This window comes from Macaca mulatta, chromosome 18 (assembly GCF_049350105.2).
Source record: "Macaca mulatta isolate MMU2019108-1 chromosome 18, T2T-MMU8v2.0, whole genome shotgun sequence".
Lineage (NCBI taxonomy): Eukaryota > Metazoa > Chordata > Mammalia > Primates > Cercopithecidae > Macaca > Macaca mulatta.
The window spans coordinates 6,134,171-6,150,647 of record NC_133423.1 but is presented as its reverse complement, the minus strand read 5'-3'; the positions used below and the strand labels follow the sequence as shown (position 1 = coordinate 6,150,647).

The 16,477-nt window shown below is 39.4% G+C and overlaps 1 protein-coding gene across 2 annotated transcripts in view; it reads left to right on the top strand.

Moving 5' to 3' along the window:
* Positions 1-16,477, top strand: part of ZNF407 (zinc finger protein 407) — a 458,811-nt gene that overhangs the window by 7,016 nt on the left and 435,318 nt on the right. The gene's annotated exons all lie outside the window — the stretch shown is intronic.

The window sequence follows — 16,477 nt, the reverse complement described above, 5'->3', positions numbered from 1 at the left end:
GTATTTTTGAACATTCCATAGGCATAACTTGTAGGATCCTTGGCAGAGGATAATAAATAAACATAGAATTCAATGGAAGTAACAATAATAATGTTTTTGAGTTCTTTATGTAAACCCTGTGCCAGATGCCTCTCTATATATATCATTTAATCCCCGCAAATCCTTTGAGGCATATACTACATTTTATTCATTTATGGGACACTCACCATTTATAAGAGTCCTTGCATCCCCAGGGCACCCAAAGCATGGTGTCCCCATCAGATATTTATAGTTCATGAATAGTTCCTCAAAGTCTACATGGAGTTTACCAGTTGGGCCATTCTTACAATAAGCAATTTCGCTTAGTGGCATAGTTGACATTCTTACCCTTATTAGGTTACCAGAGGGAACAGAGCCAGATGGTTGAACTAACAGTCTAATTTTCATGTATCAGGGAAAGGGTTTTGTTAACCTTTTCACTCACTGTTCGCCACACTAAGAAAGAAATGGAGTGCATTCTCTGATATTTGGGGTCTGCCTTCCCAGGGCCATTTCTAGGGTAAGAGACATTCCAGCAGTGACTTCAGTCTTGAAGAGCACCTCCGTCACCCCCAGTTACTTAGTGAGGTCTCCAGTCTGACCATTTCCTAATCTTATAAGGACTGGGAAGCATGGGCTTTGGATCCGCTGTCTGCGGCTCCTAGCTGTGTGACTTCAGGTAAGTCTCTGGGAGATCGTCTCTCTGAGCCTCAGTAGCTTCACTGTGAAATGCGTGTTGTCTTGCAGTGTTTGTGTGAGTGCTAATTGGTAGAATGTGGGTAAGTCTTCATCCAGGAGCTGACAAAGCCAGCGCTCACTCTATTATAACTGTTAGCCAACAGCGGTCAGAACCGTACTGCCCACGCCGTGAATTAAGCACATAGCATACTAGTGAGTTTGAAAAAAAAAAAATTAAAAAATTAAAAAACCATAGGAAGTTTGTTTCCTCATACATAACAGTAAAGGTTTTCTGCCCAGCATAGCAGTTGATTACCCTGCATCATCAAGAAAACATGAAATTATATTCTATATACATGTTAAGAAAGTAGGGAATTATATAACTTTTTTATAGGATTTCTATGAAAACCACACTTTTTTAAACTTAAACAATAAGCTTTATTATGAATCCAATAAGATGTAACTGTGGGACACACACTGGTGTACTAGAAGGGTACGTCATTAACCAGCCAAACCAGCAAAAACCTAGCCCGCATCTGTGTATGCTGCTGTTGGACTAGTGTGATGAGCAAGGAGATTCTGGTTCCTGGACCGTGGGTGGAGACTGTGGTCCTTGGGTTCTTCCTCAGAGCTTTTCCTGACTTCCTAAGCCCGATGAAGTTACCCGTAGAGTAATATGTTTCTGTTAACATTTGGTGAGGAAAGAGGCCACGGTTTCATGCCAAAACGCCCTAACCCTTCAGATTGTCAGGAATCACTGGCGGCCGGCCTGGGCCGGGGCTGGGGCCTGGGCCTGGTGTGGACATGAGCAGCTTTTCCAGTAAATAAATGGAGAGCAGTTTAAGGAAACAGATGAAAAACTTCTGGGAGATCATTTTTGTATTTAATAGCTAAATGGTGATCTTAAAAATGAAATTTGGAAATTTGCTATGTGAAAAAAAAATACAGTAATTGATTTGTAATGAGTTTCAGGTTGAAGCTCATCGTGTATATAATGCTGAATTTTATCTGGAAAGGTGCTTTTAAGAACTGTGATGAAGAAAACCTGGAAATAACCAGTTTCTTATGAAATAATGGAGATACCTAGTTTATATATATTTTTAAAAATGTATTTTAAATATATTTTGAGTACATACGGGGTCTTGCTATGTTGCCCAGGCTGATCTTGAACTCCTGGACTTAAGCAGTTTCTCCTGCCTCAGCCTCCCAAAGTGCTGGGATTACAAGTGTGAGCCACTGTGCCCGGCCTGGATCTATACATGTAAAAATTCTTTGTTTTTCATTCTTGTTTTATTTCTTGTGATCTCATCACACATGCTTTTTATGTGATGACACAGAGCACAGTCCTGAACTGTGGCGGGGTGTATTATATCAGCACACTTGAGGAGACATTTGAGTGTCAGTTTTCTTGGAATTTTTGAAATTATTTCAAAGTAGACTTGATATAGAATTAAATAGGAATTAAATAATTAAATAGAATTAAATAAACAGTAGAATTAGAGTTTAGATGGCGTTAGCTAAAGCAAAGTAAATGCAATTTTATTTAAAATAGAAGAAATAATCTTAGATATATCAGGTGTAATTCAGAGAGGGTTTGGGCATCAACTAGAAACTGATTTGGCAGGCCAGGGCTGGGGCTCAAGAATCTGCATTTCTGACAAGTTCCCCGGGTGACTTTGCAGCTGCCACCTGAGACCACACTTCTCCAGCCTCAACATCACCTGATGTGGCTTTGATCTCTCAGGCCGCCTGTAAGAGGAGATTAAGTAAACCTTCCCAGGTTTATACCAGACTAACCTTTTCGCTAGTACTCACAGAATCTAGTTTTTAATTTTATGTTAGAAAAAAGAAATGCACATAGTGATTAGATGGGGAAAAAAATAGAAATGGAGTATTTCTCACAGTCATTGTGGTGTTTTCATTCATAAATTTGGAGCTAATTCTGTTTGTCAGGACCACTGGCCATTGACGGGGCTGAGTTTGCACTTTGAGGCCCAGTCTTAGCAACATTTTCTGTGAAAGAGTGTCCAGATTGATTGCTGGAGTGTATAGGAGTGAAAAATTAGTTCTGATTTTGTTACTCTGAACTTTTCTCTGTTATTTTGTGTACTTAAATATCCCTTCTTATATATAAAAATCTCATCAGGCCCTGGCACACTTACATGCCCATAGTAGATGACAAATAAATGAGTTGAAATGGATTAAAAGAGTAAAGGGGAAATAACATAGGTCATTTATCCGGAGAGACTTCAGTGCCTTAGAGAGTTACTCTGTTCTCTAGAGTATCCCAATCACAGGCTTTTCCTGAACAATTGTAATTTATTTATTCCAGCTTAATCCTTATTTGTAGTTATTGAACATTTTTAGCACAAAAGTTAGAGATAGCATATTTTTATGTTAGAGTCAATGAGTAATCCCTCCCTTTTGTCTTTTTATCTTTCATCTGAAATGACTTTTTAAAACTTTCTACTTTGAAATAATTTTAGAAAAAAATTTGCAAAAATAGAAAGTTCCTGTGTATGTACCTTTTGGCCGGCATCCCCTGTTGTTCTCATGTATCCATAATACAATTATTGAAACCAGGCAATTGATGACAGTTAATCTAAGACATTTATTTGAATTTAACCAACGGTTCCATTCATATCGTTTTTTTCTGGTCCAGGATCCAACCCAGTATCCCACATTGTATTTTGTTATGTCTCCTTGGTCACTCCCGTTTGTGATAGTGATGGTTCTTTTAGATTTCTTTTCTTTTCTTTTCTTTTTTTTTTTTTTTGGAAACAGTGTCTTGGAGTGCAGTGGCTCATCTCGGCTCACTGCAATTTCCGCCTCCTGGTTCAAGCGATTCTTCTGCCTCAGCCTCCTGAGTAGCTGGGATTACAGGCGTGCACCACCACATCCGGCTGATTTTTGTGTTTTTGGTAGATATGCGGTTTCTCCTTGTTGGCCAGGTGGGTCTCGAACTCCTGACCTCAAGTGATTGCCTGCCTTGGCCTTTCAAAGTGCTGGGATTGCAGGTGTAAGCCACCGTGCCTGGCCAGTTCTTTTAGATTGCTTTGTCTTTCATGACTTTGATACTTTTGAAGAATACTGGCCAGTTATTTTGTAGAATGCCCCTCAGTTTGGATTTGTCTGATGGTCTTTCTTGATTAAATTGAGGTTTAGGCATTTTTGGTGGGAATAGCACAGGGGTGAAGTCATGCCCTTCTCAGTGCATCATATCAGTAGGTATGTGATGTAGATATGTCTTCTGGTGAACGTGAACTTTGATCTCTTGGTTGAGGTGATGATGTGTCAGGTTTTTGTACTAAGAGATTAAACATTTTTTCTTTGTAATTAATGACTCATAATTTTTTTGATTTTGGTGCAAAAAGTTTGAAACAATGAACATAATATCAGAATGTTTTGAGTTTGACCTTAGCTGTGAGGTATTTCTTATCTTGGGGAGGTTTGTTATTATTTGTTAGAACCAAATATAGCAGGAGAGAGGTAAAGGTTTAGGCTGTTGGAAGGACATGCATTTGCTGATATCCGTCAATCAATCAGTATTGAATTGGCAGCCGAGGAAGCTGTCCAGTTCTTTTGCTGTAGTTCTGTGCTCTGTCTCACATTTGTCTTCCAGTGAATGACTTTCCCTACCTGTGCAGGGGGATACGTTCTGGAGAAATGCCTCACTAGGTGGTTTCATTGTTGTGTGAACATCACAGAGTATACAAACCTACATGGTGCAGCCTACTACACACCTGGGCTATATGGTGTGGCCTACTGCGCCTAGGCTGCAGACTCATATAGCATGTTACTGTACTGAACACTGTAGGCAACTGTAACTCAATGGTAAGTATTTTGTATATCTAAATCTATCCAAACATAGAAAAGGTGCAGTGAAAATATAGTATAAAAGATAAGAAAATGGTATACTTGTTTCAGAGCACTTACCATGATGGAGCTTGTGGGACTGGAGGTTGCTCTGGGTGGGTCAGTGAGTGAGTGGTGACTGGATGCGAAGGCCTAGGAGATTACACTTTTATATAACTGGCAGGGTAGTAGGTTTGCTTTCACCAGCATCACCACAAACACGTGAGAAATGTGTTGTACTAAGACATTACAACAGCTAAATGATGTCACTAGGCAATAGGAATGTTTCAGCTCCATTGTAATGATACGGAACCGTCATCGTGTATGTGGTTCATTGTTGAACAAAAGATCACTAGGTCGTGCATGACTGTGTTTCAGTTCATCACAGGGTAGTTGCTCTCAGTATCCTGTGGCTTATCCATTTGGTGGTTCATAGAACTGGGTAGGTATGTTTTCTTTGTAGATCATGTGGATGACATTGCTGTATATGTTATATATGTGTATAATATAAATTGTCTCTGTGCTCAAAACACATATGCCTGTATTGCCCCAACTGGAGCATATTGAAAGAAACACATTGGATGTATCCTTCATAGGCTTGTAAGCTTCTTGGAGGCAGGGAACAAGTCTCTCTTTGTTTTCCAGTGACTTGCTTGGGACCTGCAACACACAAGGCACTCATAAATATTTGATGAATAAATAAATACTATACATATCTATACAAATAAATACTGTGCATTTTGTTAGCTGCTTTTGCAAGTTACCAGAATTTTGTGAAATCTTTTCACATGAATGTGGAGCCGTGTAATCTAACAGTATTCAAGTAGATGGATTGCCACATTAGCTTTACTTTTAACCATTCCCCATGGTTGGATACTAGGTTGTTTCCAGTTTTTCTCTACAGTTCATGGTGAACATCCTGAAACACACAGTTCCTCTCCCCTCTCGCTCTGTCTCTCGTGCGTGCATGCACGTGCAAGCAGATTACCTTCCACATAGGTAATTACCCAGCCAGTACCATTTGAGGATGTTCATTTTCCTGTACTTTCCCAATGCTTAACTCTTTAGATTTTTAGAATAAGACTTAAATATTTTGGGACTTTTTGTTTTGTTTTGTTTTGTTTGAGAGAAGTCTCGCTCTTGTTCCCCAGGCTTGAGTGCAGTGGCTCGATCTCAGCTAACTGCAACCTCTGCCTGCCGGGCCCAAATGCTTCTCCTGCCTCAGCCTCCCAAGCAGCTGGGATTAAGGCGCCCGCCACCATGCCTGGCTAATTTCTGCATTTTTTAGTAGAGGTGGGGTTTCACCGTGTTGGCCAGGCTGATCTTGAACCCCTGACCTCAGGTGATCCGCCTGCCTTGGCCTCCCAAAGTGCTGATATTACAGGTGTGAGCCTCTGTGCCCGGCCTGTTTTGGGACATTTTTAAGGTTTCTTTCTGGAGTGTCGTAAGTGGGGATCACAGTCTGACTACAGTTCACAAATAATCTTCCAAATGTTCATGTAAAATTTTCCAATTTTCTGTCTGAATGAGAGATCAGAATAAGCCTCAGTGAAGTAATGGTTAACACCTAATGAATATTCCATCACTTTTTATATCCTCCCTAAAGTTACCTGTGGTCCTTACCGAACAGGAGACTTCCTGAGGGTGGGGTATGTTTTTAATTCACATTACCCACAAAAATCAACTGCATGTCAATCAAAGGCTTATATATAGAAGGCAAAACTATGAAACTTTTAGAAGGTAATCCAGGACAGTAGTTGTATGACTCTGGTATAGGAAAGAGGGTCTTAAAAAGATCACAGAGGGTGCAGACCATAAAGGAAAAGATCAATATGTTTGACAACATTAACATTGATAGCTTTTGTTTATTAAGAAAAACCATCAAGCAAGTGAACAGACAGGTCATAGGGAGAATAGATATATTCAGCACATGTTAGTAATAAGAGGACAGTGTCCAGCAGGGTGACTACAAATCAGTAGGAACAACAGAAAAGGGGACAAATGACCTAAGTAGGCATTTCACAGAAGAGGAAACTTGAAAGCAAAAATGCTCAACTTTGTTCATAATTAGGGAAATGCAAATTAGGATCAAAATGGTGTATAGTTTCTTACCCATTAGGTTGGCAACAATGTAAGAAGTCTGACGATATTGTTGGGAGGACAGGAAACAGCTGGAATGCCTATATACAGCTGGTGGAAGTGATAGGCTGCCTTTGAGAGTATCTAGTAAAGTTGAGATACCTGTATTCTTTGGCCCATTAATTCCACTCAGTCTTTATCTTGGAGCAGTGGTTTCTGAATTGTTTCGCAGCATCATTTGGGAACCTGTTTGAAATGCAGATTTGGGACCTCTGCTGTGGACCTACTGAATCAGCAACTTTGAGGATGGGCCAGGTTTCTGATTGTCAAGCCCTGTAGGGAATGTGATGCTAAAATGTGAAAACTGTTACTCTAGAGAAACTCATGCACATGAGTGCCTGGAGACATGTGCAAGGATGCTCACAGTCACACTCTTTGTAAAAGGAAAGACTGGGAGCAATGTCCATCAGAGGAGAACAGATGCCTGCATTGTGTCATATTCCCATAGTGATGTCCTGTACAGTAGTGAGATTGAGTGAATGTTAGCTGTTCATCACCAAGGATAACGCACAGCTGGAACATAATCTCAAGGGGAAAAAAAGCTACTTGTAGAATAATGCACAGTTTTTTCCCTTTTTTTTTAAAGTTTAGAAACATGCAAAAACAAAATTGTAGATTGTTAGAAATACGGGTATGATAAAGTAATAAAGAAAAGCGGGTAAATGATACATGCAAGACTCAAGTCAGTGGATAACTGTATAGGAAGGAAGGTGATGGTAACACAGAGGGACAAATTAACAGAGATGATTTGTTTTTCTTAAACTATTGTCCGCGCTCAGGATTTTGTAATATTTTTGCGTAACACCTTTACACATATTAAAAGTTTTTTGTATATACCAAATATTTCAAAAGCAAACATTTACGATTTTTTATTTTGCATACTTATCTATGTCGGGACTTTTCCGTTTGTATGAAAAGGATGTGATGGAGGTGAAGAGATAGGTCCTTGGAGGAATGTGATAGAACTTAACTCTTCAGCTGGCCTCTTGTAAAGACCTTCAGGAGTAGAGATACGAAAAAGAAGACTGGATTTGATGATCATTGTTAATACTTACTGAGCACCTGCTGTGTTCCAGGCGCTGCATGAGCACGTGCCGTGCCGAGTTGACATGCCATTAAATAAATGAAGATTGCATCTTTCAGTGACTCTGGGGGGTGGGCGTTATTAAAAGTGTTAGCCTTGCTTCGCGGAAGAGGCACCTTGCCCATGGGCACAGAGAGATCAGGCACAGAAGGGAGTCTGACTCTGAATCACTGCCATGCAGGGGCAGAGGAAGAAGACAAGCACAGGCAAAAATAGTATGTCTGAGAGAGCCAGAGGGAAGAAAACAAAAATCAAGGCAGAAATGGGAGTGTGGAAGAAGACTGGTAAAGGTTTACTTACTTCCTTTTTTTAAAAAATCTTAGTAGGTTTTTTTTTTTTTAAACTAGCACGTGTGACTTTATCATTCTAAGAGATTAGTCTCTAAAGCATAAAAAGTAATTGATCACATTTTGATTTTAGTTCTTGAATATTGAGTCTAAGTGACTTCTAAGGAGTGCATCTTTCAGTTCACTAGAAAGTAGTAGTATCCTCCCACAAGATGCTGGAAATCATACTTCTTTGCTTAGGCAATTTCTTGCTAAAAAGGGAGTACACATTTGGGGAATCAACATTTGCCTATTTTTTCTAACCTTTTATAACTTTGTTTTCTTTTGTCATTTATCTTATATTATGGGACTTTTTCTTAAATCAATGTTGTTTCTACTGTAAACCTTATCTTAAGCCATCATGTTATAGTCACTCCTTGAAATTAACAAGTATAGGAAAAATAAAAAGATGACTCTGGAAGTCAAATTACCTGTCCTGTGGAGCCAAACAGTACTACTGTTTTTCTTTGATATTGGGTGCTGAAATTGTCTAAACCATGAGAACTGGCGAGCATTTGTAGTTATGTAATGTCATCCTTTCTAGTAGAATGGGCACCTCTCTAAGAAGTTGGCAGCCCATGAGCCTCCTTCTGGGGCAAGGATGCCTGCATTTCAAACCCATGTAGTACTTGTAGGAGATCCCTTATGGGGAAATATGGAACATAGGTTTCTTAAACAGATTTGAGGCACTTTAGCTCCTCTAGTTTCAGTTAAATTTTGCTAAATTTAGCAAATCTAAATTTTAATTCCTCAGTGCATTTTGGTGTGTGTGGTGGTCATACTTTCCTTTAATTTTCCCTTTTATAAATGCTGTGCTTTTTTTCCCATTAAACAAACCTACTTAATTGTTTTAAAGAAAAACAAGGTGATAAGAAACCTAATAGAATTGTTTAACATAGTTGGAGTAATGCCAGTCTAATCATCACATATAACCAAAGCCCAGCATGCTTTACAGTTATTGAATATAATGGAAACTTTGTGTTTTAAACCTAGAACAAGCAGACTTTTTCTTTGGAAGTGTGTAATTCACTTATGATTTCTGCTGGTCGTGAATTATGGATCAGAATTTGATATATGATTATTGGATCAATTATTATAAAATTAGGAATAGCAGTTATAGGAGTGCATGTTAATTTAAAATATAATTTTAAAACCATTATAATTCAATGGTTACTACTAAGGTAGTAATGTACTTTTAAAAATAGCTTAGAAAGAAAAGTAAGTAGAAATTACAGTTTCCGAAAAGGGGATGAAATAATTTTTATTAAGAATCTTCAGGGTGCGAAATCTGGTTTTCAATAATAGCGGTGTTTTACTGTATTTCACTGTAACACCCTGGGATTTCAAGGTGGTAGGTCAGAGCTATGTTTGCTAAAAGTGGCGTTCAGAATAAATTTATGTGGCAAATTATGATGGAGGTCAATGTGTTTGGAGTCTCTGTGTGATAGCGGATTACGTACAGTGCGTGTATGCTTTTTCCTGATTCACTTATCACTTCCCACCCTCTCCTTTTCTTCACCTCAGTACTGTGTCTGGTAAATATGCATTCAGTGGATATTCTTTTTTTTTTTTTTTAAGAGTTAGGAGAGATTTTAATCCAGTGGTTCCCAAATCTGGCTCATCAGAATCATCCAGGGAACTCTTTAAAAAAAGTACAGATTTTTTGTCTCTATCCCAAACTTCTTAATCAGAATCTTTCATGGGTAAGACCTAGAGATTTCATATTTTTGATGATTAGCTAGATTCATAAATGATTGGTACTGTCTGTAATTCTCTTGTTTTATAAATGTGAAAGTAATAGCACTAGGAATGCTTTTCCAGTTGCATTTCTGAGAAAAAGGTTTTCGTAAGTCTTATGAAGGCTAAAAGCCTTCATGAATGGCAGAATGACAAGCAACATGATCATTTTTGGAGTGATGTGTGGCAGAGATGGCTAGCTATCCACCCACTTCATTTCTTCCCTTTGCGCAATTCCAGGTTATGTTTTGCAGACTCTCTTGCAGCTCAGCAGATATGAGTGGAAGTGATAGATACCACTTCAGCATCAAGGCTTTTAAGAAGCCATGAGCCAGCCACCTCTTCCATGCTTGCTTACTTCTGTCAGCTGGATGCAGGGAATGAGAAAGCTCAAAGACAGAGCTTCAAGGTGCCTTTTCAAGAATGAGATAAAAACTTTTATCAAAGGCCGGGCACGGTGGCTCACGCCTGTGATCCCAGCACTTTGGGAGGCCGAGATGGGCAGATCACGAGGTCAAGAGATTGAGACCATCCTGGCCAACATGGTGAAACCCTGTCTCTACTAAAAATACAAAAATTAACTGCATGTGGTGGCAGGCGCCTGTAGTCCCAGCTGCTCGGGAGGCCAAGATGGGAGAATTGCTTGAACCCGGGAGGCAGAGGTTGCAGTGAGCTGAGACTCCAGCCTGGCGACAGAGCGAGACTCCATCTTAAAAAAACTTTTATCACGTTTGAGCTGTTTTAAAGTTAACATATTATAGCAGTTGTAAGTGAGGGCATTAAATTCTTGTTGGGTTGGTTCTAGCCACTGTATCCAAATCTAAAAGGAATGGCAGATTATGGATTTGAAGAAAATTCATATTCTGCAGTTTTCCTTCTCTACATATAACATTTCTGTTACCTGTTCTTCATAATGTAGAAGAATAATATTACAGAGTTAGGACTGTATTAGACATTTTATTAGACTGCAATATTTGCTTAGTCACATAGTCTGAAGGGGGCCACTGTGCATGTGTGAAAATAAGTAATTGAAGACTTGTGATGCCATTTGTGAGAGGTTGCCAGCAATGGGGAAAGGACGGTTTTTTTTTTTTTTTTTTTTTTTTTTAAGACGGAGTTTCGTTCTTTTTGCCCAGGCTGGAGTACAATGGCGTGATCTTGGCTCACTGCAGCCTCCACCTCCCGGGTTCAAGTGATTCTCCTGCCTCAGCCTCCCTAGTAGCTGGGAGTACAGGCGTGAGCCACCGAACCCAGCCCCTATTATAGTTTTAATTGTTCACATTTTAATGGGACAGGAGGAACAGTTATCTTTCGTCGACGGATGATTGTTACTGTTGAATTCAGCATATGTTAACCAGTTTTGCCAGTAATGGGAAAAAACCCCATGCAATCCTTTCATATGTGACATTCTGTTTGTGTTAGTGTCACCCAGGACTCTGTTTTAAGACTGATGTGGGCACCACAGTGGACAGGAATTGACAGAAAGATTCCAGTGGCAAAGGAGTTTGAAACTTAGTACGGAGACCTAGCTGTACTAGGAAGGGTATAATTTTCAGTAAAGCCTTCAGTTGAAGATAAAGCTTTTTGGATTCCTGGAAGTCTTTGTGGGGACTAAGAGCTATTAAGTGTAGAAAAGGTTTTGTCAGGTCTAAGAAAACCTTTGTCGTTTTTAGGGAGGTTTGTATTCTTTTGACCCTTCTGACAGTTTCTAGAGATGTTGTAGAGGTCTTTGTAAGTCATATGTACAAAACCAGCCCACTCCCTCCACCCCTCTACCCTCATTCTGATTGTTGTTTTCACTTTTTATTTGGAAGTGATTTGAAATTGATTGAAAAATGCGCAAACAAAACTAGAAAATGTTTCTAGGACACCTGTATAACCTTCATCCTGAGTCATCTGTTGTTATATTTTCCCATTTGCTTTGTTGTTTTCTCTCACTCTTGCTCACTTGTGTCCACACTCTCTCACCCACCACATAAATCCATATCCACGCACCACGTACATCCATATCCACTCACCACATATGTCCGTATCCATGCACCACATACATCTGTATCCACGCACCATGTACATCCATATCCACGCACCATGTACATCCATATCCATGCACCACGTACATCGATATCCACGTACCACGTACATCCGTGTCCACGCACCACATACATCCGTGTCCACGCACCACATACATCCGTGTCCACGCACCACGTACATCCTTGTCCACGCACCACGTACATCCGTATCCACACACATAAACATGCTTTACTTTTTCTCCTGAACCATTGAGAGTCATTTAAATGCATTGTGACCCTTTACCCATAAACACTCAGTCTATATTGTCTAAGAATAGGGATTTTTCTCTTATGTGACTGTGGTGCTGTTTTCAGTTTTATAAGTTTGTGTTGGCGCTTTTTGTCAGTTGGCCTAAAATGTCCTCAGTAGCATTTTCCTCCTGCCAGCACAGGGTCCAGTCCCTGAAATTCATGTATCGTTAGCCTTCTTTAATCAGGAATACTTTTGTATGAAGTCTTTGTATACTTTCATGACATTTTTGAAGAGTGCAGTCCTCTCCACCTTTTTTCTTCCTTCTTTAAACAATGCATTTCTCATTTTGTATTGTCTGCTGTTTTCTCTTCATTAGCTGGAGGTTTTGTTGGCTGCAGTAATGCACAGGTGATGTCATGCCCTTCTCGGGGTCATGTCTGGAGACACACTGTGTCCATCTGCTCTTCATTGAGGATGTTGATTTTGATCATGCAGGCAAGGTATTGCCAGTTTATCCACTGGACAGTTATTAAGATTGTTTTTCCCTTGTAACTAATAAGGAGGTTATGGGGAAATGCTTTAACACCATGCAGACATTTGGCTCCAAATCTAAACGTCACCCTTAGATTTAGCATCCCTTGATGATTCTTGCTTGATACAGTCTTTGCCGATATGCTTTTCTATATATGTCCAGCACTCCCTCCATATTTGCCAGTTGCCCCTCAGCCTTCTATAAACAGAGCCATCCCTTTGCTTCTCTCTCACCACTCCTCTCTCCATCCATCTCTCCATCTGCTTGTCTATCATTCAATCATTGAAGTGGGCTTACTCATTCCTACTTGTAATGGTTTAATGGGACCTCATTATTTGGGTGCTCCAGTTGTCCCAGATTTGGCCAGTGGGAAGCCCCTTTAAGAAGCTGGCTCCTGTGTCTTTGTGCAACCTTTTTTTTTTTTTCTTTAAAGCATTTCCCTACTTTCTGCCGTGAGATGCTCCAAGCTTACCTTGCGCCAACCTTGCCCCAGCCCTGGAATCAGCCATTTCTTGAGACTCCCTGTGGGCTTTTAGTGGGGAATAGTACTAAAGACCAAGTTCTCCGTGCCAGGTGTGCTGCTTGTTAACTGGCCATCCTTTCTGCAACTTCCCAGTTGCCCATTCTTCAGTATTGAATGTCCAGCGAACCACAGGTGACTTTCTTGATGTAGATGAGTGTTTGACCAAAATTGGATCCCAAGCGTCTTTGACTGTTAAAACAAATCACCTTGTGATGTTCATTTATGGAGTTCTGATTCTGAGTTTAGTCTGAGGACCTCGATCATAAATGCATTTCCATCTAAGGGCTGGCTTTTTTTTAAAAAAACAAAAAATGAGGTAGTCATCATTCTCCATTGCTTCAATAATGTGCAGAGACATTTTTAAAGCTTCCCATTCAGTCACCTCTTCCCCGCAAAGCAATATATTTTGGAAAGTGTAGAAAAGTGCCAAGAAGAGGAGGAAAAGATTACCTACAATTTCACCATGCAGAGGAAAAAAACTATTAACCTTATTATACAAATGGACTTGGATAGAACTATATCCATTAAAAAATGTAATACTAATGTAATACTAAAGTTTTTCTCTTTTCTAAATATACTTAAAACTCAGATCCTTGATACCTAATAATTTATGTTCCATATGCCCTGAGGCTTGATAGTTTTATATCATATGTTAGCTTATTGACATTTAGAATTACAATGTTTTTCGGATTTTGTCCAAATTTAGTAGTTTTTGTCTTTCATCCCCTGCAGTTCTTTGATTAGCCATTGTGTTTCATCTCTTCTCATGGACCTGGTGAATCTAAGCAAGAACAGTGGTTTATTTTCCCCAGATTTACATTTTGGAAATACTATTTTTCCCTGTATTTCCTGGAACAAAACCCAAATCCATTATTAAGGTACTTTTTTCTACTTTTTGAGTGTTCAACAACTCCTTAATATTGGGAAGATATTTTCGCCTTGAATTGAGGAATCTTAGTCCCTCTTTCTCACTGTGCAAAGAAGGAAACCGAGGCTCAGCCAAGTTTTGTGAGTTGCCCTGTGTCTTCCAGCTTATTGTTGCTACAATTGGAATGAAAGCTGTGGCCTGCTTACTGAAGCTTAATGTTCTTTTTCAAAAGTGTTCAACATTTTCACTGTAAATTTATTATATGTTTCTTTAATTTTATACTCCTAATCTTCTTTGCTTTCCTTGACATTCATATGTTATATGCTTTATCCTCTTGCCTTTTGAAAAAGATGAAAGGAAAATTTAAGGAACATATACTAACTTTTATCTTGGAATGCCTTTTTTATGACCGCTTTATAAATTTTTGAAAATAAAGGGTCTAATGGAAACACTTAATGAGAAAGGAGGGGCTCTATCACATGTCACCTCCCCCCACCTTTTTTAGTGAATAGACCGTTTAAACTAAATTAAGTAAAGGATATAAATTCTGTTGTTTCAGTTTTAATATTTCATGACTGATTTTATAGATGAAATTATATTTTACAATAAATAGGAAGAAGAATTTATACAGCCTGTTCTATTTGATGTGAAACAGCAAATCCCATTTCTCTGTAGCTGTAAAGAAAATTCATTATAATGTCTTTAGTTGTACGAGATGGTTTCATCGTGATTAGTTACATTGATAATAAAACAACCTTTTTCAAATGGCATGAGATACAAACGATCCTAGGTGTCTGCCTTTAATGGCATTGAATTTTTTCACTTTCTACTTATAGAATTGCCATTCCTTTCCCTTGTCCCCTTTTTTTCTGTCCCAATAATTAAAAAAAACCAAAAAATTAGATGGAAATGCCAACAAAGCATTGGTTTTAAAAATACTTTTTGAATGGAGATATATTACATTTTAGTATTTTTTGTGTAAACATCTCTGCCTACAAAAGATATATTTGTCAGAGATGGTTGATATAAGGTTGTCATACAATTAATTTTATTACTGGATCAATTTAATATATTTGGAAAATAGTACTTGGAGTATAGGAAGGTTTTGAAAAAAGAAATTGCCAGGTGAGATGACTGTGCTAATTTTGCAGGCCAAATTTGATTTGTTGTTTTATAAAGCTCTTAGTACATCTGCATGAAGGGTGCTAGCTGGGTGGAAATCTTTGATAATGAAAGGAATGCTGGTCTCCCTATTCTGTTTTGGTCACTATGGCTTGATTGCTGTCAGGATGGATTTTTAGTGATTGTTTTAGCTCTCATTTTGAGCATTAAGGAAATATTTTCATAACTTGTAGGCAACGTTGAATTGGAAGTTTGAAATATAACATGTACATCCTCTGGAATAGAAACAATGTTCTATTCCGAATTGAGTGAGAATTTTACTATACTCTGACCACTTGGGCATGGGAGCACATAGTTCTAGCCTGTTTGCCTTCCAGGTACTCTTTGACTCTGGCTGGAGAAAGTTCTTTGTAGGGTCAACTATATGTGGCATGCAGGAAACTTTGGAGGTGGGACTTGCTGTGGTCCATGTCCAATGAGTAGAGGCCCCTAAGCTTGAAGGCCTCCTGCCAGGTGAAGGTGCTAGCCTTGTGTAGCATAAGTGGCCAGAGGATTGGGACTCATTCGGCTCCGATGATCTGTGACTCTGCATATCTGTACTGTGTAGGTCTGGGGCTATGGCTGTGAGAATTGTAGGCTGTTGAAATGTCTGAGCCAAGCTGGGAAGGAACACATGATTAGTTACCTCCAAGGCAGGCCCCTTGCTATGTAGATTCTAGGGGCCTGTTGGACACATGCCTCTATCCAAAATGAGCCGATTTTTCAGGAAATGTTAAGATATTTCTCCATTTCCATACAAATCTAAATGTAAAACTCACTCTACTATATCTCTTTATTATTATTTTTTAATGTTTAATTTTGTGGGTACATAGCAGGTGTGTATATTTATGGGGAACGTGAGATGTTTTGGTACAGGCAAGCAATGAGTAATAACTACATCATGTAAAATGGGGTATTCATCCCCTCAAGCAATAGGTAATTCCTTGGGAGTTACCTATTGCTACATAACAAATTTGGCCAAAGCATAGTTGCTTAAAGCAATACGCATTTATCATCTCTCAGTGTCTGTGGGTGAGGAATTTGAGAGCGGGCTTGCCTGGGTGTTCTGGTTCCGGGTCTGTCCTGTGGCTGCAGGTAGGATGTTGTGGGAGCTGCTGTCCTCTGAAGGCTTCCCTCAGGCTGGAGGATCTGCTACTGGACGGCTCCCTTCCCTCTGGATGTGGGCGGGAGCCCCCAGCTCCTCACTGGCTCTGAGTCAGAGGCCTCATTTCCTCCCCCCATGGGCCTCCTCACAGCTGCTTAAATGTCCTTGCGACATGGTACTGGCTTGCGC